The sequence below is a fragment of the Cavia porcellus genome, unplaced genomic scaffold (assembly GCF_034190915.1).
Source record: "Cavia porcellus strain 051 isolate PalLab524CR breed Dunkin Hartley unplaced genomic scaffold, mCavPor4.1 scaffold_21, whole genome shotgun sequence".
Taxonomy (NCBI): Eukaryota; Metazoa; Chordata; class Mammalia; order Rodentia; family Caviidae; genus Cavia; species Cavia porcellus.
Genome location: NW_026947504.1, coordinates 41,609,334 through 41,635,625, shown reverse-complemented (window position 1 = coordinate 41,635,625; position 26,292 = coordinate 41,609,334). Strand labels below are relative to the sequence as shown.

At 32.8% G+C, this 26,292-nt stretch overlaps 1 protein-coding gene across 9 annotated transcripts in view; it reads right to left on the bottom strand.

Moving 5' to 3' along the window:
• The window catches only part of Nbea (neurobeachin), a 673,150-nt gene that overhangs the window by 613,442 nt on the left and 33,416 nt on the right, over positions 1–26,292 (bottom strand). The gene's annotated exons all lie outside the window — the stretch shown is intronic.

The window sequence follows — 26,292 nt, the reverse complement described above, 5'->3', positions numbered from 1 at the left end:
TTCTTCGCATAACTAGAAAAGCAGTATTAAAATTCATATTGAAACATAACTGACCCAGAATAGTCAGAATAGTAACCTATAGTAGTAAGAGTAGAGATGGAGGCATCACAATACCCAATTTCAAATTATACAACAAAGCCATTGTAAGAAGAGCAGCATGGTACTGGCACAAAAATAGATCAATGAAACAAAAGATGACACAGAAACAAACCCAAACAACTACAATCACTTACATCTGGACAAAAAGAGTCAAATATATGTTGGAGAAAAGAAGTCTTTCTAAAATATGATGCTGAAAAAACTGGAGATCTACTTGTAGAAGCCTGAAACTGGATTCCTCCTTCTCAGCCTACACAAAAATCAATTTGAAATGGATGAAAGACTTAGGTATAAGACCTGAAACTTTGAAACAGTCAAAAGAAACATAAGTTTGTTTGTACTTAAGTTACAAGTACAAGCAAAGACTTTTTGAAAAAGAATCTAAATAGCACAAATCAACCAATTCTAAAAAACAGTGAAGAAGCGGACAGAATGGAAGGAAATCTCTGTCAGCTACCTTTCTGACAGAAAATTAATATTTATAATATTAGATTAAAAATGTAAAGAATTTAGCACCAAAAATTAAATAGCCCATCAATAATTAAATTTAAGAGACTTCTCAAAAAAATAGCAAAAATAGTCACTAGTATATTAAAAAATGTTCAATACCTTTATCCATTTAATACAAATTAAAACTACATTTAAATTCTATCTCAATGCAGTCAGAATGCCTATCAACAACTCAAACAACTACTACTTTTGGCAAGGATACAGGAAAGAGGGAACCCTAAAACTGCTGGTGGGAATGTAAATTAGTACAGATTCTACAGTAATCAGGTTCTATAGATATTCCTCAGAGAACTAAAAATGAAGTTCCTGTTTGATCCAATTATTCCACTCCTTGCATAACCCAAAGGAATTAAAGCCAGTGTACCTTAGGGATACCTACTTACCCATGGTTATTATACCACAATACACAATAGCCAAGATTTACAACCAGAATAGGTACCCATCATCAGATGAATACTATTCAGACATAAAAAGAATGAAATTTTATCACTGGAAAAAAATGGATGGATCTAGAGATCATCATGTTTAACAAAGTAAGTCAGACTCAGAAAGTTACATTCTCCCTAATATGTGAAATCTAAAAAGGATGACAAGAAAGTAGAAAGAAAATTATTACCAGACAAAAGGAAGGAAATAAGGAATATAAGTTGTAAAAGCAGGTAATGGGATGTATATGATCAAAACACATTGCACCTACTCAAGCCTCTCCCGCAAAGAATGTGAAACTACTGGTGGAGAGCAAGGCAAAAGCGGTAAGGAGGTAGAAACAAATGAACTGCGTTATGCACATATACAAATCTACCAGAATAAAACCCACTAATCTCTATAATAGGCAATAATTTTTAAAATGTGGAAAATAAAAATATATAAACCAAAAAAGAGTGAAAAGTAAAATTTCAGTAAAAAAGCAGACGTTAAAGTTTCAACTAGAGAAGTCACCGAAACAAAATACACTGATTATTTTTTCCTACAAGCCTTGTCCCAAAGTTTAAAAATGGATTGCCACTACAAGGTAAGTAGCCCAAAATGGTGCTTCCTCCTCAAGAATTACTGTTAGTGAGTATATACAAAAGAAACACCACAGTGAAATTTTTAATATGTATTTATATACATTCTTATGCTACTATCCACTTTATCTTATACTACTAGCACACAGTCAAGCAATGTTAAGCTACTCAATATTTAACACAGAAAGGGAAGACGACAGGATGTGAAGGCACGAGGAAGGAAGAAATAAAAGGCTACACTTCCATGTTTAGTCCTCAAACCGTCAGCCAAGAGTTTCTCCTATATTTTTATTTCTTTCCTTCAACAACAAATTATTATAATTGCCAGATAACTTTTGAAAGCTCCAAAAACAATCTTAAAGCCAAAGATATTTTCTCTACAACATTTATACTTCTCAGTTGCTTTCTTATTCTATTAAGACTTGAAAACTATATAGATTTCACATAAATTATTGTAGATAAAATTCAGGCTTATATTCTTGACTTAGTAATACACAAATTTCCTATTTAATTTCCAAAGGACACAATGTACAATCTTATTTGCTAAAATAAAGCTTAATTTTTTTTAAAATTTTGGTTTCTATTTTGAAGTGAAATCAGTTTATAACATATTCCTTACAAAAAGAAAGTTGAGGAAGAGAGCACCCAAAAATGGCAGAGTAAGCTACTCCAAAGCTGTATCACTTCCCTATAATAACTAATGAACTGACAAAAGTGTCAGAACCAATTTTTTTTTAAAAATTCAGGAATCTAGTATATATGTGTGTATATATATATGAACAACAAACAGAGCGAGTTTTGATGAAAGAAGCTATTGCTTTGTAATAAAGAATTCTACGTGTTTTAAATCATGAATCTACAACTTGCTGTGCCCTGGACAGGCCATAGGCATAACGATGGCAGCCTGCATTCACAAGAATTGTTAGCTCCAAAAGGAGCGATATCAACCTTATTCAGCAGAACTAGGATTGTGGGTATCAATCTGCTTGGTAAGTCCCTCAAAATAAGGCCACAAGAATTCACTTTGTTAAGACAACTCACAGTATTGCCAGAACTGTGACACCATTGCTGACAGTACCTGAAGGCAAAAGTATTGGCTGCAGCTTCTGCGGCAAGAAAACAACACTTGGTGCAACAAGAGACACTTGGGCGAGCAAGTAGAGAAAGGGAGATTTGTATGGTTACAGTGTTTAAAAACTCCCACGTGCACAAGGGAACTAAAAAATATACATGCATACCCAGAAGATGCATACTCAGGCATGGCAAATAAAGCTCTAAGCTTTCACCTACAGTTAACCATCAGGCACTACACAATATAGAATCAATACTCAAAATGGTGTTTTATTTTCTTTTACTATTTTTGTTTCGAGCATTTAACTGTCAAAACATTAGATGACCAGGAAACTAACAGAAAAGTCAGACTCCAATAGTCACACACGATAGAGAATGCAGACTTTACCAAGATTTGCCACTAAATAGGAGCTGCCTACAGCCAACTGCATTTTGTCTTGTGAGCCAAAAGGGCACGCAGCAATTTCCAGCCCATAGGGAAGCTTTGGCAAGTTGCCCCGAGACTGATATGGATCCATGTAGCGTCCCACAAAATCGGAAGATGCACCATAGGGTCCCTGCAGGCCTATTTGGGAAAATATCTTAATCAGCTGTCCTAATAGACAAAGGACTTCTGTCTAGAACATATAAAGAATTTTAAAAAATCAGACCCCCGAAATTCAAAGACAGCATACAAGAATGGGCATCTGAGATGAATACATACTTCTCAGATGAAGAAATACAAATGGCAAGTAAATACATGAAAAAATGTTCAGCATCATTAGTCATTAGAGAAATATAAATTAAAACCACACTGAGATACCATCTCACTCCAGAAAGAATGGCCAGGATCAAGAAAATTACCAACAAAAATGCTGGAGAGGCTGTGGGGAAAAAGGAACACTCCTGCACTGTTGGTGGGAGTATAGACTGGTGCAAACATTGTGGAGGTCAGTCTGGAGGTTCCTCGAAAAGCTGGGATTGGAAGTCCCATTTGACGCAGCTATTCCATTTCTGAAAACATCATACCTCAGTGATATATGTGCACCCATGTTTATAGCAGCACAATTTGTAATCGCCAGATCTTGGAAACAACCTAAATGCCCATCAACTGAGGAATGGATAAAAGAGATACGATATTTTTATGCAATGGAGTACTACTCAGCCATAAAGAATGATCACATCGAGCTATTTATAAATAAATGGATGCAACTTGAGAACATACTCACAAGTGAAATAAATCAAACTCACATGTGTAATATCGTACTGTCTCCCTAGTGTAAGAAATATAAGAGTACATAACATACAAAATCCTCAATAAATACAGTAAAACAGTAAGTAATTGCTCAAAGGGGAAAAATAATCTCTTAGGGAAAAAGAGGAAAAAGAAAAAATTAAGGGAAAAGAAAACAATATCTAAATTTATATAAACACACTTAGGTTAGCTGACATGATTGTGCCACAAATTCTATTAGTTCGTGAAACAAAATAGTTAACATTCATAGGATTGGAACACTTTTGCATGTTTGTGTCTGGTGATCTGAGGAACTCTTGACGATCATTATGTAAAATAACAACCTTAGTTATGTTCCAGTACCTTCTTTTGAAGGCCTATATCGTCACTGCTTTGGGCTCTTTGCTATTGTTGTCTTTTTTGCTTCTTGTTTTTCTAGTAATGCTTTTTTTTGTTTTGTTTTTCCCTCTAATACAGAAAGGATAGGTATACATGTAGAGTTGTATACATGCACAGAACTTCTAAACAGTTATGAGAATTGGTTATCTTATGCGTGATGAAGTGAACAGCTACTCTGAAGAAAAAGAGACATTATGGTATCTATTGTTGATTCGGTATCATCATGCTGTGAACTCCAGTAATGCTTTTATTCTTTGTTCAGGATGGTTTCAGAATGGTTTTAGTCTGTTTTGTATTGTCTAATTTCAACATACATGAAGGTATGGACAGTAATTTTGAAGAGAACAAGAGACATTATGACAGCCATTGTTGATTAACCTATTGTCTTGTTGTGAAGGCCTGTAATGCTGTTCTGATCAGTTTTATACTTTTGTGTTTTGTATGAATTCATTAAGAAAATAAGAGACACTATGGTAGCCACTGTAGATCTCCTGTTGTCTTGCTTTGAAATCTGTGTCACTTACATTGTTTTCTTCTCATCTGCTTTGTTCTGTTTAGTTTCACCCTCTTTGTAATTAAATAAAAAAGAAATGCCACTAAACAAACAACAACTACAATATTCAAAACGTTAATTTTCCAGGGATGCAGGTATAGCTTAGCAGCAGACTACTTTTCTACCATGTCATGATACATGCATGGCAGGCCCTGTGATTGATGCCCATCATTAACAAAAAAGTCCAATTTCCTATACACACACACACACACACACACACACACACACACACAAACCTACATGACATGAACAGAATATGGCTCATTTATGAGGGGAAAAATGATTAACAGGCTATCCATGAGGAACATAAGGCACTACCTGAACTTACTAAACAAAGACATTACATCAACTATCTCCAAAAGTTATCTAATGGAAATCACAGAAAAACAACCACAAGAATATGATCTCAACCAATAGTAATTATCAATAAAGAGAAACAATACAAAGAAACAGAAAGAAATTCTGGAGTTGAACACTACAACAACAGGAATGACAATTTTATGCTGTAGGCCAAACACCAAATTTGAACAAGCAAAAAAAGACTGCGGTATTTTGTTAACTTCCCTTTATTTTAAGTGATGTTATAATTTTAATTTTATCATAATAAATCACAAAAGCTTTTTTTTAAATAAGCAGCCAAAAAACTTTTCAGAAAATCCACTATCTTTTGCCTCTCTACATCTAAACAAAACAATGCAATTATGAACAGAAACAAGGTCAATACAATACAACAGGGTCTAAATTACTAAATACTTATAAAAACCTTTAATAAGATAGGTCATAGAGTGGAGCACTGTTCAGTCATACACACCTTACACAAAAATTAAGTCATTGGTTTAAATATAAAATGAAAAAAAGAATGTACATTTTAGGGAATAATGGAGAAAATTATTGAAAGTTACTGGAAATTACTGGAAGTTACCTAAAAAGACTTAAAACATAATAATAAAAACAAGGTATTTTCAACATAAATTAGACTTTATTAAAATTAAAAAATTTTCTCTAGGAGAAGTGATAATAAAGAGAGATGATAAGGAACAAGAATGTAGACTATACAGAGATGGGAAAAGGGTGTAGGAAAGGAGAGAAAGAAAGAGGAGTAAAAATTACCAAGATGCATGATATATATATGCACTAGTTCCCTGATAAAAATGGAATTACTATGCATTGCAAACATGTAATAAAAATTTTAATTATAAAATATTTGGAAAATAAAAGATTGAAAGGATGTGTTATCAACTGAGAGAAAATATTTGCAAACCACACATTTGTCAAGGACTCATATCTATAATGTATAAAGTACTCTCAAAACACAACTGTTAGAAAACAAACAATCATAAAAATAGCAATGGACATGAAAAAGTATTTCATTTATGAATGACACAAAGAGAATACTATACCTATACTAGACAATTAAAACATAAAATAGTGTCAGTATAAAATACTGATGAGAATGTAGAAAAACTAGTATCTCTCATACACTGGTTGTGGGAATATAAAATAGTACAGTTTAGCAATTTATTATAAAACTAAACACACATGTAGCACATTATTCAGCAGCTGCTTTACTGGTAGTTTACCCTATGGGAATAAAAACCTAAATCTACAACAAAATCAGTACACATTTCTTAATGGCAGTTAATTACAAACTAGAAACAGCTAAGTATCTCCCAGTAAGTGCATGATTAAACAAATATGATAAATTCATGTTTATCATACAAAACACAACTCAGCAATAAAAAGGAATAAATTATCAATATACAGAACAACCTAGCATTATCCAGCAATTTAGAGAGAAAACAAGATAATATAAAGGCAGTCTAAGTACCTCTTCATGAAAAGACAGGAAGATATGCACTGAAAATGGAAGAACAACAAAAATGATTCATGCATTGGCAAACAGAAAATGCCGTTGGGTAGAAAAAAAACTGAGAAATAAAAATTACAACGGACAGTGAAAAGACTAGCTAAATAAATCAGAGAACAGATTAAAAATCAAAAACAAGCAAACAAAACAATAAGGGAAACACAGGAAGACTACAAATGTGTACCAAGGAAAAAAAGATACAAAACAATTTATTGACTAATAAAGTATAATTAGAGCTAATTAAAACTTTTTAAAAACAAGTCTACATGTTGGTAGACTGTGAAACAGATTAAAACAGAAAAGAACTACTAGTAGATTAGTATAGTAACCTAATGCATAATAATAAAACAAGAACCTAAAAAAAAATGAGGTAGGAGAGAAAAAAAAACCTGAGACAGGTTTTTTTAGCTAGAGATAATTTCAACCAAAAATGGGCCATCTATTTATCCAATTCATAGATTTCTTTCCCACAATAACTCTTTCAAAAATACATGGTCCTACAAACTGTAATATTACCCAATGTTCTTAGACTCACAGTCCGCTGTGTTCTTATATGTGCTAACTGTATCGCTTTCACATTAATTTGCTTTTACTCAGTTTTTTCTTTCTGTATTGGCAAACATATTCCCAAACACATATACACAGAGATAAAATCTCATATATTTTTAAAAGACTCATATATTTTTCTGATAATCCTTCAAAGGTTCTTAAATTCCACCTCCTCAGTAAGGTCATTTGAAATATTTCTTGCAAAAATTAAATGTACCTTCTTCACTGATCCCCTAACATTACTGTATAAGCCAAAATAACTCTAATACACATTTGATAATTTAAACAGGGAAAAAAGATAAAATGAGAAAGAGATATGGCAGACCCTTAAAATAAAAGCAATTTAGGAATATGTACAATAGTATAGTTTCCTATTACCTTAGATATCTATATTATAGCTGGTTTCCAATATCTATTACCATGATATTGTCCCTTTACAAAGAAATAAAATTCTCTAAAATTTGAGCAAAAATACTAAGTGCACCAACAAACTACTATAATTCCTTGTATTAGACAAAACAGTGTAAGCAATTATATTGTCTTATTGCTTTGGTTGGCAGGAAGTTAAAAATTAGTGATCAGAATTTATTAACTAGACTTTTAAAAATCATTTGCTTCCTCTATTATGTCTTCCTGTATGCTATTTTGCTTTCTTTTTCTTAGTCTACTGATTGTATTGTAACCTAATTCAAATGATTTTAGAAACAGGCACAACATAAATTATAAAGATCTTTTGTTATTAATTTCTTATAAATGAAGTTTCCCAAAATAAAGGTAATCTGTATGTGAATTTACAAAGAAATAAAAACTTAATCAGAAGCACGTAATTAAGAAATGTCACATTATGACACATGATGAGTAAGATTAATTCTTATAACTCTGTGTGATGTAACAACATAACTGAGGTTAAACAACCTGACGTCCCAAAGCTAGTGTTAGCATCAAAATTGAAATCTGTGGATTCTCAATATCACAAAGAATAAGTGTGAGGTAAACTATACCCCAAGATATGTACATTTATCCTCACCAGTGACCTAACACTCAAAATCTGCCACCATCCAGTAGGCATGATAAATGACTTTTAGATAATTTTTAATAAATAACATGGAAACAATGTTATTTGGGCGTGATCATAATAGAAGATAATGATCCCAAGAATTGAATACAAGCAAATTAGAAAAGTACTTGTTTCCCATTTCTTGTACACTAATCGTCTCTACAAACAATTTCTATTGGCAATCTTTCTGTGGTACAGAAATAACTATACCCAAGTGTATAACAAATGCTGCTACAAATACATTTCAAAAAAACTCTGGGGAAGAGAGGCGAAAACAAAGGGAAAGACTATCATACAATATGTGCCGCCTTCAAAACATATATCGTTAAAATATATTAAAAATACACAGTTTACCGTAAGCAGTATGGTAAACTTTTTCAATTTTGTTTAACATTTTCAAATGTTAGTTTTTACAACTATTAACAGCACATAAAATAAGTATTCTTGGCAGCTAGTGGCCAACTTAAGTAAAATAAAGTAAAAAACAATGTGCTAATTCTCAAACTATACTCTTTCAATTCTAATTCCTATATGAAGAAAATCCTAATTTCATAAATAAAAGCAAAATATGATTCTTCACAAAATCTTTCTACTTCAAATTACCAACAAACGCTATTGCCAAATACATCTTCTTATATATGCAACACTTACTTCATAATACTCAGTTTCTGAAGAGTTTTACCATTTAATTTTTATTTACTATCTGAATATCTACACTATCTCGATTATCTGAATGTATTCACTGAACTCCTATAACAGTTACTTATAGAAGTAGGCCCATGGAAAAATTACAGACATCTAGATGCTTTTCTTTATATCAGTACTCTGCAAAAACCTCTTGGTAGAAACATATTAGTTTTGTGGGGCTGGGGATTTAGCTCAGCGGCATAAGCACCTGCCTTGCAAGCAGGCGGTCGTGAGTTCGATCCCCAGTACCGGTAAAAAGGAAAAAGACCAAAAAAGAAAAAAAAGAAAAAGAAACATACTAATTTTGTGTTATGGGTTACATCTATATGTCTCATGCAGTCATAGATGAGGCTTTTTCAGAGGCGGCTGAATCTAGAGTCATGACTCATTCCTGATGCAATGTTAGGATTAAGGGTGTTACACTTAAAAGTGCTAGGATTGTGTGATTACTAAATTGGTCCACTGATTGCTTTGGACATACCCTAATCCCAGTACACTGGATATATTATAATGAACAGAAAGAGGCTTGCCTTGCCCCTTGTTGCTTTGCTACCTTCTGCCCACTATGACCCATTCTAGGCAAAGCTATCCTGCCTTGCAGTCAGTCCATTATGGACTGAAACCTCTACAAACAGTGAGTTAAATAAATCTTCCCCCTTTTACTTTAGATGTTCGATATTTTGTCTTAGCAATGAGAAAAGTAACTAACACCCTCAGTGTACTAGGTAAGTCAGTTTACTTCTTGCTCTCAACCTGTTTCCATCTCTAAAAGTAATGGAATAAACCAAAATTATACAATTTCTAAGATTTTCTTTTGTTCTAGAATGCCAAGCACTACAATCTACTGAAAAGACAACTGTGAGGTACACATTAACCTGTGGTATAAGAATAAACATTGAATTCAGAATATAAGGACCCAAAGGTTAAAAAGAATTTCTGTAAAAACTTCATACATACCACAAACAAATGGTGAAGATTACCTGATGAGATAAAGACAAAAGGTTTACTTGTTCAAAATTTCAGTTTGAACTAAATTTTTTAAAAATATTTAAAACAATACATTACTCTCTGATTCATCCAGTCTGCAAAACCACTTAGAATGAAAACAGTTTTCTTGTTTATTTGTTTTTTTTCCTTTGATAAAACAATCCTGACAAAGTGAGTTTCTAAAGAAATGTGTTCCTATTTTCCTGAAAAAGCATGTAAAAATGTCCCACTACAGCAACAAAAATTAATTAATGAATTAAAGCATTTCACTAATGGAGTTGAGGAAAGTTGAAAAATAAATTATAAGGGGAAAATTGCACATATGAAGCATTAGGAATTGAAAACAGAAAAATGATAGAACTGGCAAATAAATACATTAATTAGCTCATAGGAAAAAAAGAAATGATACATGGAAACCTGAGACAAAAAGAAAGACCAATTAAAAAGTTAAGGTTAAAAACTAAAAGATGGGGGCTGGGGATTTAGCTCAGCGGCATAAGTGCCTGCCTTGCAAGCAGACAGTCGTGAGTTCAATCCCTGGTACTGATAAAAATGAAAAAAAAAAAAAAAAAAAAAAAAAAAGACACACACAAAAAAACAAAAACTAAAAGATGCAGCAAATACGTAGACTTTTATGACATGTACTCTATACTAATACATTTACACAGAAAAAAACTAAAACATTTCTAAAACTATCTCTGAGCTGTGAATTTACATATAAACCATCCTATTTTTATGTTTATTTTCTAAAAAGAGAGTCTTTCACTTTTGTAATCAAAGGGAAAAAATACGCTTCTGTGATGGAGGGTAAAGAGGGTAGGCACACCTCTCAGTGTCAGGGGTCTTACATAGATACTAGCTATAAACTACAGCAAGACAAGATCTGCAGCTGTCTTACTAACCAGTTACACACAGTATCTAAACAGTATACTGAAATATCTGAAACTATTTTAAATTTATGAAGCAAGAATGTTAATATACATTTAGTAGTATCAGTACAGTATTTAAAGTTTTTAAACAGGATTTATATACTGTTTTCAATTTTCCACCTTTCATTATATGCGGCTATCTGTCTGAAAAAAGAACTCTTGTTAATTCTTTCATGAAAATGACCTATCTTGAACGTACAAAATCAGGAATAAACCTAATGCCATTCAACTCTGCATGTCTATTCCAGTCAACAAAGCCTAATTCCTTACATAATTCATCTCCCCAAAACAAGGAAATGTATGAAGTTCCCAAACACAAATTACAAGTAAAGCTAATTAACAGAGGATGATTTAACCCAGGAAGGTACTAATTATGGATGTCACCAAGAAAAAAAAAAGCCTAAAACCCTTACGTTTGTGTGTACATGTGTGCATCTGTGCCAAGTGTGGTGGTATTTGGGAATTGAACCCCGGGCTTCAAACAGAGTATCTCCATGCCCAGTCTATTTCTTCTAAATGTTTTGAAAGACAAAGTTTCACTAAAGTGCCCACACTGGCCTCAACTCTAAGTTCTTCCTGCCTCATGGCCTCTTTAAATCTGAGGCCTCTTCCTGCCTCCCATGCCACTGGGATGTAATACCATGCCCAGCCTACGGTTTTATTTTTAAATGCAGTCTTAAAAAAGGAGGACTTGCTGTCCCCACAGTTGATCCTTTCTAGTTGCACAAATTTTCCAAAACAAAAATAAGAATAAATACCAGCTTTGCCATTTACTAAATTTACAGCATGGTAGGTAGCTTTTCAGGATAATACATACATAACATGGTAGTTGAGCGATTACAGAACTCTCTCTATATGAAGTGCTCAAGTACTCAATAAATATAAATTTCCTTATTTTTCTGGCATGAGAAGAAAGCGAAACTAACTAGAGGAAACTTACTGACTCAGATGGAAATAGAACTAAAGACATTGTCGAGACATTTAAATGACAATGACTAATGACAAGTAGGGCAATTATCACTTTAAAAACAAAAATTACCAAAAGTTTTTAAACAGTAAAACAATACCAAACATGTTATCAACAAAATTTACAATTTAATTCCATCTATATCAACTAATGTAATGTTAATTCAATTTAATATCATAACCATATATGATCTATAATAAATACTTTTATTATTTATAAATCAAAACACAGCAAATAATTGCAATTATTTGCGTAGTATTCATAGTGTGATACAATTATTTGCATAGTATTGCATAGTGTGATATAATTAATTATTTATGTAAAATAATCAAAATTTTGAGATAGATATAATTATGTAAGAATGTGCCTGCTTAGGATATTATGGATTGGAAGTCAATAAAGAAAGAAAGTTGAACAGCATTAAGTTTGCTCCTGACTTAGTACCTTTAGAGATGTTATTTTCTTGAAAGTATTAGAAAGACTTCCTTTACTAGTCAGGTAACACCTGAGGGGTAGACAGCTGAAAATTTTCCCTATTTCAAGGTGAGGTAAAATTACCCCAGGACTCCTGCCCCATACTCTTATCTCTTCAGTTTATTTACTTTTCCATATGATTATGTTTTATAGTATCTCTTCTCTGTCTAACTGCCTAAGGTTTTATCCCTTACTCCAGCGATGAACAGCTTCATTAAACACTAACAAAAGAAAAGTAATTCGAAGACAACTTAAACATGTTTTTACCATGTTAACCTTGAAGCTACAGCCATATAATCTACCTTCCCTGTCTTATGAATGAAGTATTCAGGCTATTATAGAAAATCTTCTTTTTCACTTGCACCCTCTACATTCCATGACCTTTCTCCTGCTTAAAAAAACAACTATGGGAATTGGTCACGCCTTCTGCATCATTCCTACCAGTATGCCAACACACTAAAACACATCCACAGGAAAGTTGGCACCTCTCTTCTCTCCTTCTTCACCTGCTAATTCATTTCTCTTCTTTTTACTGATATCTCCTCCTGAAAACTGGAAGTTTTCAATTTCAAATTTCAGTACTTTCACTTTTGTTCATATTCACTGCCAGACTATCTGTCTCAATCTCATGGTTTTTAATACCAACTAGATACAAGTGACTCATCTGTGTACACATTCATCTCAGACCTCTTGCAGCCTCATATTTGCAATTGACTTCTTGTCATTTTCTCTGAGATGGATAATAGGTATCTGAACCTAAAAGAGTCTAAAATAAATTCCTGACCTTTCTATCTCACATCCAAATTAGATCCTGTAGCAAACTTTCTGGGCTTGATCAATGATAATCCTACCTTTCTACTCAGGCCAAAATCATCCTTACCTCCTCTCACACCACTACACCTGAGTGCCTACAAAATTAGATTGTCTATACCTGTAAAATATGTTGAAATCATTTTAATTCTTACTATTTGAATTACTATATTGTTTTTACAAAAGTCTCTCCTATCTGTATTACCGAAAGAGTACTCACCAGCTATGGTGATGCATGTCTGAAATCCCAGCTGCTCAGAAGTCTGAAGCAGGAAGATCAAAAGTTCAAGGTCAGTCTATGCAACCTGGCAAAAGCCTAAGTGCAATGGTAGAGTAATTGTCCATCATGCACCAGGCCCTGGGTTCAAGCCCTAATAGTATGAAAGAAACCCAAAAGGTTGCACAAAGTTCTCTTCACATCTATCCTAATCTTCAGGGGTTTTTCTAGGAATTAAAAACCTGACTTTGGCAGAATCATTTATGTGCAGTACAGATCATACGTTTCCTCTGCTCAAAACACTACAATAGTTTCCCAATTCCATTCTTAAAAATCCAAATTTATACAGCATTCTACATGACATGCCCACCCACAGAGCTCAGAGAAAAATGTATCTACTCCATTTGTGACATACTGTTTATTGGTTGGTCATTTTCAGTTCATTGCTTTCTCAAATTCTTCATACTTGAGGTTCCCTCTGCCCAATCTGTATATGGCTTACTCCCTTCAGGTCTTTTTTAAGATGTCCCCTTATCAAAAAAAGGCTTTCCCTAAACCATCATATTTGAAATAGCTCTCAACACTCAAGAGTGCCCTCTATTTTTTTTTTCCTACATTATGCTCTCCACAGAAATTTTCATCTTGGGACATAAGATGTATTTTAGATGAATGCTTATTTCATACCACCTGTCCCTACGTTCACAAAAGCAAAGACTTTCGTCTGTAGTGAGGCCTGGCACGTATTTGTTTATTTTACAATATTTGAATAAGTAAATTAAGCCATTCACCAAATATTTATAGAATCTAATTTCAATGTGCTACCACTGAAAATTAGAAAAGATGAACAAAATATAAAAACATTGCAGAGACAATGAAGATCAAGAAAGGAAAGAGACAGGCAAGGCTATTCAGGCTAGAATTCAAGTCTAGAATTCAGGCTATTTTTCTCTTAAAGGCAAATGCCCACTGCAAAAGCAACAGCTAGAAGACTAAACACCTGAACAAAGATTTTAATATACTCACAAAAATACTGACATGAAAGCTAAAGTCCTCAGACAACTAAAGATCTCTAAGTGATGAACCACTCCAAACATAACAGGCTTTTTTTGTTGTAAACATGAAGAATTACATCTCAAGGTTAAACGGAAAAGAATACACAGACAAAAAGAGAGACATGCACATACACACACACACACACACACACACACACACACACACACACCAAATAAGCTAAGTGGAAAAAAGGCAATCACAAAAGGAACACATACTATGTTATTCCATTTAGAATAACCATTTAAAAAAAAAAAAAAAACTAAAAAAAAAAAAAAAAAAAACAAAAAAAAAAAAAAAAACGGTGGTTGCCAGGGGATGCTGGGATGGGAAAACTAGGATATAAGGATTTCTTTTTGGGGTAACATAAATGCTCTAGAATTAATCAGGTGGTGCCTGTACAACACTGTAAATATTACAAACCATTAAACTGTACACTTTTAAACCTGTAGCTGTTGATTATATGTAAGGTTATAACAAAGCAAAAGGGGAAAAAAAGTCAAAAATAACCAACATATGTTATGTGCGCATGTACTACACCAATATTTTCCTGCCAAAATGAAACCAACTAAACATTACAATCAATTTTTTAAAAATTGGAAACATAAAGATACAAGTCTTTGCTGAGATTAAACAAAATTCAAGTCATCTCAATTCCTGCTTAGATTACAATATGACCACTAGAGTTCTACCTAGAGGACAGCTTAAAACAAAAGCAAACTCCTCTCGAAAATGAACAATTCAAAATCTCTAACTACCTCTATGATTTCTTATATTTTATTCAAGTGCCAACCAAAATAAATAATCATACCAAATGATAAGAAGTGGTAATCAAAAGCAGCGAAGATAGCAAATATAGGTAAACTAGATAATACAGTGGATACAGATGACTAGGTAACAAAGTTACAGGAAACTGAATTTAATCATTACTAACATATTCAAGAAACTTGAAAAAAGATCAAGGATTTCATCAGATAACAAAAAACATCAAAGAATATACAATGTATAACAGAAATATAAAATCAACTTTATAACTCAATGACAGGTTTGACAGCTAAAGTTTAAATATAGTTAAGGAATCAGTGAACTAGAATACAAATAAAATGTTTAAATACAGGCACAGACTGTATTTAAAGAAATAAGAAATAGATCTAACATACATACATACATATATACATACGATTGACTGATTTCTAGACAGGAAAAAGAAATAAAGTAAAAGATTTCCAGACAGTTATAAGCAAAATCTCAAAACTAAAGAAGAAATTAAGCTACAGATTTCAGAATTACCTGTGATCTACCTCTCTTTTCACTAACATAAAGGAAACTATATCTAAGAATATCAGAGGACGCACATTTAAAAGAAGTTTTAAGAGTAGCAAGGACAAAAATACATACTATCAAGAGGAAGTAACATATTCTTCCAAAACTAAAGTAATAAAAAAAATCAGAAAATAACAAAAGAAATCATTATACTGTATCTCAAAGTGAGTAAAGAAGTTATTTTCCAGGGGTGCATGGTGGTGCAGGTCTGTAACACTCTGAGGCTGAGGGAAAACAATCTCAAATTCAAGCCCACCATGGGCAATTTAGCAATTTTATCTCAAATCCTGTCTCAAAATAAAAACAACTTTAAAGAACCAGGAACAAGGGGTCAGTACAAAGGGCCTGCATTCAACCCTCAGTAGTGCAAAAAAGAAAATAACTCCCGAATGTATTGTATATGGAGTAATACAATCTTCATAAGTGAAGGTAAAATAAAACTTTAAACAGAGAAATATGGTGATTATATAGTATTTGGGGCTGGGACAGAGTGCTGATTTCATATGTAGGAACTCAGGGCTCTTTCCTCAGCAAACACACACACACACACACACACACACACACAAATAATTAAGGACTGGTAAACCACATGGATTGACAGAGAGCTCTGTATCTATACATAGTAGTAATACAAAGTGCTCAAATATATACAACCAACAAGAAATAAATGTCTCTTAAACATGAGGAAAACAATACAGTATGTAATTTTCTCACATGCTTTCTCAAATCAGATCCTATGGTCTCAAAGGATATTTAAAAAACAAGACAGTACTCAAAAAATAACCCTTTTCAGTATTAGTAGCATACCATCCTCAAATTTTCTAGTGCCTTTTTTTCCTGCCACAAAAAATGATTTCATTCTGCAATTCACACTACCTTAAGATCTAGATTAAAAGGTAAGCATCTCAATAATCAGAACAAAATCCAAGTTAATAAAAAAACATAAAATATTTAAGTTGTAACTATATGGATATATAAAACAATTAAAAATTTAATGGAATTGAAATTGCTTAAATTTTCTGCTCATGCCAGACACATAGAGCACACCTGTAGTCCCAGCACTCAAAGGCTGATGCAAGAGGACTGTGGAGACTTTGAGGCCAGCTTGAACTGCATAGTGAGACTTTGTCAAAAAACAAAAACAAAAAAAATCCCTGTGTACATGGATGAACTAAAATGCAGTTTTATTTAGTGATCTATTTTATACCGGTTCTCTACACCATTGCTAATTTTTAAAGAATCTGATATGTCTTCACTAGAAAGTGTAAGTCTCTCATTAGTAATGTACACGTGTTTCTCCTTGTATATTATAGTTTCTGCTTTTGAAAGAATTAGCCTAATATACAAGGTACGTAACTTCTATATTTTCACTATGAATTATAACCTTCAGTATTATAAATTAATTTTTCTATTAATGAGTTTATCTGAATTCTATTTTGTCAGATGTCAAAATTACACCTCCTACTACCTTATTTGTTTATGTGTCTGGTATTTCTATGATGATCTTTGTATTATTAACCTGAGTGACATATGCTTTTGTGTGTGTGTACATGTGTATGCGTCTTTTGCTTTTTCCACATTTTTATTACTGTATCTTGGTTATGGAGATTAATGGGTTTTTTTACTTTGGAAGTTGTTCTTGTACATAACATACTTTCATATGTCTTTTATATGACACAGGCTTGAATTCTGCCATATTAACCAAGTTGAAAATATATTAATCAGTGTTAGGTTTCCTTATATTGACATAATACATGCTCTTAATCAGACACATAGTAATAATTTCACAGTAATACCTTTTATTAGTATTGTATAATAGTCTCTATTTTTCATGTTTCTTGTGAAAGGTTTATATTTTTATCACAAAAGTCCTTTATTGAAATATTTTTAATTCTCCAAGGCACTCTAAATTATTCAACTATAAGCACTATTTAAAGTAGCCCTTAACTTCTTCCATACCTCTTATTCTACCAAGACTTCCATTTCAAGGCACAACCAGTAACTCGCAGGTATTATTTTAATACAATCAGCAAGCTAACATCCCTTATACTTTTCTTGTCACTCTTCAGAGTCATGATTTTTTTAAGGTACTAGGGATCAAACTTATGACCTCATGCTTGCCAGGCAGGCTCTTGTGCCACTGAGCTATATGCCCAGCCCCCCCCTCGTCATGATATACTGTCAAAACATAACATCATTTAATCTCAGCTTTCAGCAAAATACGTTCCATGCTCATCATTAATCATTAAGCTGTAACTTTAGTCTTTCATCCCCTATGTTCCAATTTGAAAGTTTTTCTCCTAGGTTCCTTACAAACAACTCAGAGGAATATTCTCTCTGGCTTCTTGCATATTCTAAAATATATCTGAGTGGACTTTAGTAAGCTTGAATGTCAATTCAATTACATATAAAACCTTTGGTTCTTGATATCTTTATTAGAATATCTTGAATATGTTACTTGAGTATAAAGTATCATAAAAATCTCAACTTGATATTCTAACCCCTGGAAAAGACTATTGTTTTACTTCAAAATCTGGTAGTGGAACTATATTAATTCTTAGTTCTGAGAATTCTGGATATTTCAGAGTATACAGATTTACACTATTAATTCAGTAATGTTTTCTTATGGATTAAAATTGGTTTTAGTTCTCTAAATTTTTCTCTTTGAAAGGATTACCCTTATTTTCTTGTTTTCTGTACTTTCTCTAGAATCTTTATCTTTCCATTTTGGCTTGATTTTGGTCATTCTTTTCATTTTATGATTTCCTCATTGTAATTTCTGTGCTATTCATTCTTTTGTAGCATTCAGTTGAATCTGAGTTTCTAACTCTTTATAAAGTTTTATAGGCCTCTTTTCATTACTTTGTTTACTATCTATCTCATTTATAAGATTTCCTAATTTACATTACAATGTTCTTCAGAGCTTCTATCATTTTGTTAACACTCATTATCTCACCTTAGTTTTCTTATGGGTATTTTCCTCTGATTGTGCCCATTTATTTCTGGTATGTTCTTTTCCATGGGTATGTTGTATTCAGGTTATTATCCTCTTTTATAATATCTTTAGACTTAAAATGCAATCTCTTCTAACTGTGTATGTTTAACTGAAATGATTTCTTCTTAACTATTATAAGGAGTCAGGCAGGGTGGCATACAGATCCTAACTTTACTACTTCTACCAACATATCAAAAGATAAAAAGTGTAGCCCTCTCAAGTACTTTTTTAACTTTAAAGAGAAAAAAACAATAATTCATAACTTCAAAACAAAATAGAAGAGTAACAATGGTTCATATATTGCTTCAAAGTAGTTGCTCCTATTCAAGATATAGGCTCCTACAGTTCTTTCTGAGTTGCATCTTCTCTGATCACTCACACAGTAGTATGTGTACCCTCTCAGTCCTTTACTCAAGGTTCCCACCTCGATCAAGTTGTGTGCTATTTCCATAACTTTCGCACTGTTATTTTAGAAAACCCTGAATGGCCAGTGCACCCCTGCCGGTGGAGATCTTTCCACTGTTTCTTTGAACCCAGATGCTGTAACCAATGAAATCTTTCCAAATTGCAACTGTTTTTCTCACAGTGGACTCCCATGCTCCCAGACAGAAAGAACCATCTCATTGACACAAACATTTGCTGCTGATTTCTGAGTTCCTCAGATCTCAGGACAACCTACATCTTCTTCACCTAAATCATTTCTGCTCACTGGCCTTTCTTGAATAATTCTTGTTGCTGCCCACTATTTCACCCACTCCACTCATGTTCAGTGGTACATGACATACAGTGTCATTCACCTTTACTAAACATATTGTTCCTGTTTTCTCTATCAGTTATTGCTTTGTTTTCATGAGAAGTTTGAAGAGATTTAAATATTGTGCTATCAATGCTGGCATTTCCCAAGTGTCCCTCAAGGTTTTGTTTTTATTTCTGAAAATTCAAACTTGTACCACAAGGAGGAAAGTAAAAAATACTAGATGTAATCACTAATGCTCCATCTGTTTGGTATCTTTGTTTAAATATTTTAACAACAAAAAAAGACTACCAAAGTCATAAATCAAAGCATTTATTTTTTCATTAAAAACATCTATAAAGACAAATTTAAGATTTCTTGTTGACCTTCATGGTTCCTTATTTTCAGTGTTCTACTTCATTTCCTTAAGGGTGCATATATTAAATGCTTCATAGTTTTCTTTACAATTATTTATACTTGTGTATGTATGTGTGTCTTACAATCCAATTAAAATATTTACACAGTATCTAAATGTAGTAAATGCTTAGTAAAAGTGGCATTATTATTATCAGCAGTTTCAAATTTATTTTTCCTTAAGCAAGACTGATATTAGCAAGTACTGTACATCTTCTCCAAACAGGACTATATCCTCAGCTTACTGTTTTTCTCTCCTCTACACTCACTCTATTTCCCATGTAAATTTTTTAAGTATAGTTGGACTTAACATCATGTTTTACTGCTTTCTTTGTATATCATTACATCCTACAGACCATTATTTTATGCCGGGTCATTGCTCTTCCTGCTAGAGTACATCCATTAGTAATGTATTCAGAAATGATCTATAGACAGGCACTGTCTGGTTCCCAGAATGGCTAAAACTATACTCATTTTTGCTTTATTCTAAAATGTTAATTGGCCTCAAAAGGACATTATTAGATTCAAAGTAATTTGCCACTACCTCCTTAAAGACAGAACTACACTTGATCTAAAATGCAGTGTTGCTGCAGATAATCCCGTTGGCATTTTAAACACAAATGAATGCATACAGAAAGAAAGTAGTTAGATGCACACATGGATATATCCATGGATGCTAGACATCAAACTTTACTTTATTCTGCCCCAATTACTAAGAATGCAAGTATGACGTAATGCTTAAGATTTTGGGCTTTAGATAAACTTCCTGGATTAAAATTTAGACACTGACATTGGATATAAAACTTTAGGCAATTACTTAAACATGAAATATGTTTATTACTCATACATGTGGATAATAACAATACCTATCTCTAGGACTGCTGCCAGATTTAAGGAAGATATTCAATAAATGAATTCAATTCCATAGCATTAAATCTAAACAGAAAAAAAAAATCACAGGAAATTTCATACAAGATTCCATTTTTATAACCTTATTTTTTAATTATAACAAAAACAAATGGCTAAAATGTGCATACAACATGTAAAAAAGAGTATCAGTATATGAGTCATGAAATTAATTACTCTAGGGAAGATGAGTAAAATATGACTTGGTAGTAACATCTATGACAACATTGATAATATTCTAAATCACGTATTAGGGTGTTGGTTCCTATATATTTGAAATTGAAAATAGGAGTTGAATGTGGAATAAAAAGTAATTATTAAATGCATAGTATGTGAATTTACCTTACATACATCTGATCATAAGTCATCATATGTACTAGTAAACATCTTACACTATACTAAAATGTAAGGAGTGGAAAGTCTCAGAGAACTACAATAGTATTTGTTAAAACTATTTCCTTTATATTTTCTCCTTTTTCTACTAAAATGACAGTGTAATTTTTAAAAGGTGAAAAATGTTTTGAGAAACACTAAGAATCCACATAATATTGGGAAACAATGGAGTTTCATAATAGGACATTATGTGACATTTTTCTCCCAGGATCTGGGGGTATATTTACATATAAATGTATGTTCTAGGGAGCCCTATTCCAATAAGCTAAAGAATCTTACATGTGTATATAAATAAAACAGCATCCACTGGAACTGAATTTGGTAGAAAAACAGAATGAGTTGAAGAGATTTAAAAAACCAATTATTGCTGGGTATGGTGGTGCGTGTTTGTAATCCCAGCACTTGGAAGGCTGAGGCACAAGGCTTGCTGAGTTTAAGGACTGCACAGTGAGTTCAAAGCTGGCATGAGCTACACAGTGAGACCTTGTCTCAAAAACCAAAACAAACAAAGGAAATCAAATATTATTAGGGATTAGGATATGTAACTCAGGTTTCAGTGTCAAGGTCTGTATTACCTTGCCTCAGGAACAGGGAGGCATACAAGGCCACATGACCCCTGGCCACTAGCAGAATGTTGATAATCCACCATTACTGAAGCAAGAGAGCAATCTGATGAGGATATACAGGCATCTGAGTATAAAGAAAATCTGGTCCTCATTCATATATTCCTTATCTACCCATTCTCTGTGGTTGTTATTCTATTAAACAGGCACTACCCTTCCCCATGCTTTTTTGCTGGCTAATAAAAGTAGGGAACCATGGAAGTTGTCAAGTAACTCCACTACACAAGAGGTCTCCTCCCACCATCCTCCTTTGTTTTCCTTTATTCACAGTATATTTTTATTTATTTCCCCCAACAGTGAGCTGAGAATCCTATCAGCCCTCAGTAAAATAAGGGTCAAAATTAGATTACTGGAATTGATCATGAAAAAATATGTTGAAAAAAGAATAGCATTATAGGCAATTATAGCACTCAGGACTGAAAATGCTTAGGAATTCCAAGGCTCAATGACTGTACATGCTGACAACTACAGGGTATAAAAATATAAGTTGTTGGAACAAGAATAAACCAATAAGGAACCATGAAGAAGCTTTTACCTTTGAGGTGAAATTATCCATGATGCTTAAGGAAGATACGGAAAACAAAAGAAAACTGTACACTAGTTGTCAAAAGTTCTTGAGACACAGTCAGTCTATAGGTTAATCAACAATAGCAGGTAAGGGAACAAATGTAGTAAATCAAGTACAAAACAAATTTTAAAGTCTGAAAACACTTTTGAAGAAGGTCGTTAAAAAAGAAAAGTGGTCTGAAAGCAAAATACCTGGAGAATGTCAAGCTCTTTGTTCATCATAAGGAACACAGAGGAACACAGGGCTTGAAAGAATTATAAGCATCTGGAATCCAGGCAAGGACGTAGAGATAAATGTACTGGAGAAAAAAGGTAAGCATACAAACAAATATTCTATTGTTGTTTTGAAAGGAAACCAGCAGTGGAAAGAGAGCAGACAAAGAAAAAGACAAGTTTCCTAATGTCTCTAAGCTGCTGTACATGCTTCAAACATCCACTTTAATGTTCTGGATTTGTCTCAGCTCCTCATCTTTCAGAATTTGCCTACAGAGTTATTTCCTCCAGGAAAACATTCTCTGATCCACAGCTTCAATTCAGTAACATTTCCCAAAAAACTTGTATCTGATGCATATCTCTATGAAAAAAAAAGTTACCACTCTATATAATTGTTACTATTTCATTATCTGTCTCCAGGTAGATTAATGTGATTTGAGTAAGAGCTATGTACACTGTTTTTTTGTTTTGTTTTTTTCATTGGTACCGGGGATTGAACTCATGACTGCCTGCTTGCAAGGTAGGTGCTTATGCCACTGAGCTAAATCCCCAGTCCCCTATGTACACTGTTTTAATTCACCTCAGCACTCAAAAGATAAGCATTCAATAAATGGTGACTTGATGCAGAATCACTGAACTACGCCAAATTTACCAGAGAGAAGAGTTATTCAGACACTTGTATCTGAACTCTTACGAAAAAATGAAGTGCAAATGAGACTTAGATCCAACTTCAAAATGTCATTAAAATAGCATATCTGTTACATTTACAACTTACTTATTTTAACTTTAAAAGCTACGTTTCATTTAAAATACTGAGCTCAACAAAATCTCAAGTTTTTTTTTTTTTTTTTTTTTGTTTGTTTGTTTGTTTCTGTCTCTCTCTTTTTGAGACAGTCTCATTATGTAGTTCAATCTGGCCTTGGACTCACTAACACGGCCCAGACTGGCCTCGAATTTATGGTGATTCTCCTGCCTCAGCCTTCTCAAGAGTTGGAATTACAAGTGTGCTCCACCACATAGTTACTTTTATTAAAGTTTAATTCAATTTAAAATTAATGAAATCATTTTTATGCCCACTTTATACAAAGCGTTGGCACACTACATCAATGAGGAAAGAACAAGAAATGTTGAATTATAACTTAATCAAAGAACAGTTTAATAGGTTATTCTTGTAAAAGAACAAATGAATGACTAATTCTTATTTCAGTTCTGTTTCTGTCAGATTATGCATTTAAAATATTTTTCTAATTCTACAGTAAGTTATCTTACTGTAAATATGCTTATCAGTAAGACAAAAGACATGGAGTATCTCATAAGCATGATGCCCTCAGTGCCAAACAGCACTCTGAAATCAGTAAAAGGATGCATCCCATTGGTTTGATTATAATGGGTCACTTTCAAGACTTAGTAATAAGTAAAAAAACACAAAAACTTAAAAGATACAAGAAAATTCTCCTGCTACTGCTTAGTAAATACATCATCACAGGGATACATTCTGAGAACTGCATAATCAGGTGACATCATCATTGGCAAACTGAACATTGAAGTTTTAGTTTAGAAAATCCATCTCATATAAGTTGTAGAAGTTTATCCTAATAAGGGAAATATTTAATGTACAATAGGGTCTCTGTAGCAATGAGTCAATAATTGAAAAAAACTGAATATCCAAGAGTAGAAATTTCACATAAATGCCTATTTGATCTTTTGCCTTTAATGAAAAACAACACAGGAGCCATAGGTTTGCCACTAGTGATTTAATATAATCATTCCAAAGGGTCTTTTCATGCAATCAAAAGTTATAGTAAAAATGTGAAGTACATAGCCACTGCTGAAATAACAGAGTACTGTTTGGTAGTAGACATTTTTATAAGTAGGAGTACACTCTAACATGAATTGTAATACATACATAAACCAGTAGTCATTTATTCTCAAGTATTAGGTACTGTACATCAGTATGTGCTATGTTTTTATATCTGGTAGATTTGTTTATCCCAGCATCATCACAATATGGGTTGTGCTAAAAACTTTGAAGGACTACTATGTCACTGAGCAATAGGAATTTTTTTTTAGCTTCACTATAATCACGAGACCATAATCATATTTGTGTGCTATCATCAATCAAAATGTCATTATGCAGCATATGACTATACAAGATACATGTATGTAACACTAGAAGCAGAAGGATATCCTGCCAGAAATTACAATTATTAATACAAATCTGAGTATACTATCTTCACAGTATTCAACCTCAGAAGTAAAAACCTTAATAAGTAAAATGATTTTTGGAAAACATTTTCAGTAAATTTGGCTCAAACAAGATTGTCAAATTACAAAAAATAATATTATTTTTTATTTTTCTTAAAAATGGTAAGGCAACAGATACGATAATTTTGAGGGATAGCAAGTCTACAACTCATAGATTACTTACATTATGCAGCAGAGATATTTTCAAAATAACTATATTCACATGCAAACATTTTTACATATTTGCTTGAAAGGTTTGGAAACAAAGCAATTACCATTTAGAAAATAATAGGAAGAATCAGTCCATATATCAATGTGCAATGGAAAGACAGTATCACCATTTTGATATTTAAAAAGATGTTATAAACTCCATTGCTCCCTTCATTAAGGCTCTAGGCCTCTTAAAGTTACGTGTATGTAATTATTTCAAATTTATAAAGCGAATTTTACTATGTAATATGAAGAGATATAAAAATCTCATTGCTTTAAACTAGAAATCTCACTTTTGACCTCAAGTTATAAAAATTTATCCTAATAAGGGAAATATTTAATGTACAATAGGGTCTCTGTAGCAATGAGTCAATAATTGAAAAAAACTGAATATCCAAGAGTAGAAATTTCACATAAATGCCTATTTGATTAAATAGGCTATTATGTATTCATTCTGAATTAAACAAATTTCACAACATCTAAATTTTGATAATATATTAACTTTATTTTTTGATGGTAATGATTATTTCTTTCATATTATTATTGTTTTTTACAATAAAGATGTAGTTTTTATACTCCACACACACCAAATAAAGCAAGTGCTTATTATGAAATAGCCCCTGCCCCTACCTCCTCAGAACATCCTGAACATAGAAAGGAACAGAAAAAAACGAAATATGATTTTAAAATTTCAATAAAAAACCGAAAGTATTTAATGCAACAGCTGCTCAATTTCCAATTCTAAATAGGCACCGTCAAAACCTCCAGTATTTTCAATTTCTCCAGCACACACTCCAGTATAAATTCTAAACTGTAAAGAGGTAGTAATTAATAATGGGAATAGAACCTCAGAACAAAACATGTATTGCCTCCCTGACCCCCTTACAGCTGCAGAGTATAGATATTAGAGGGGATACAAAAGTCACAGGAGGAATTAAGAAGAAAACTTCCCAAAGCTGCTCCTCTTTGGAGTAGAAAGAAAGACAGCATCTTACAAATGTTCATAAAGTCCCAAGGCATGTAACAAGTCTTTACTAGCACTCCTACTTGGAAGAAAAAAAGAGCGGTGACTTATATAAAACTGCACTTTCAGAACTGAATTACAGGTTCACCAGATACTATGGATGTAGTTTTAGGCTTCATCAAGGAAAACAGATTCAGTCCAGATCATCAGATACTGTATGTCTAGCCTGGATGAATCTTGGATCGGTGCTAGAACTGTTCA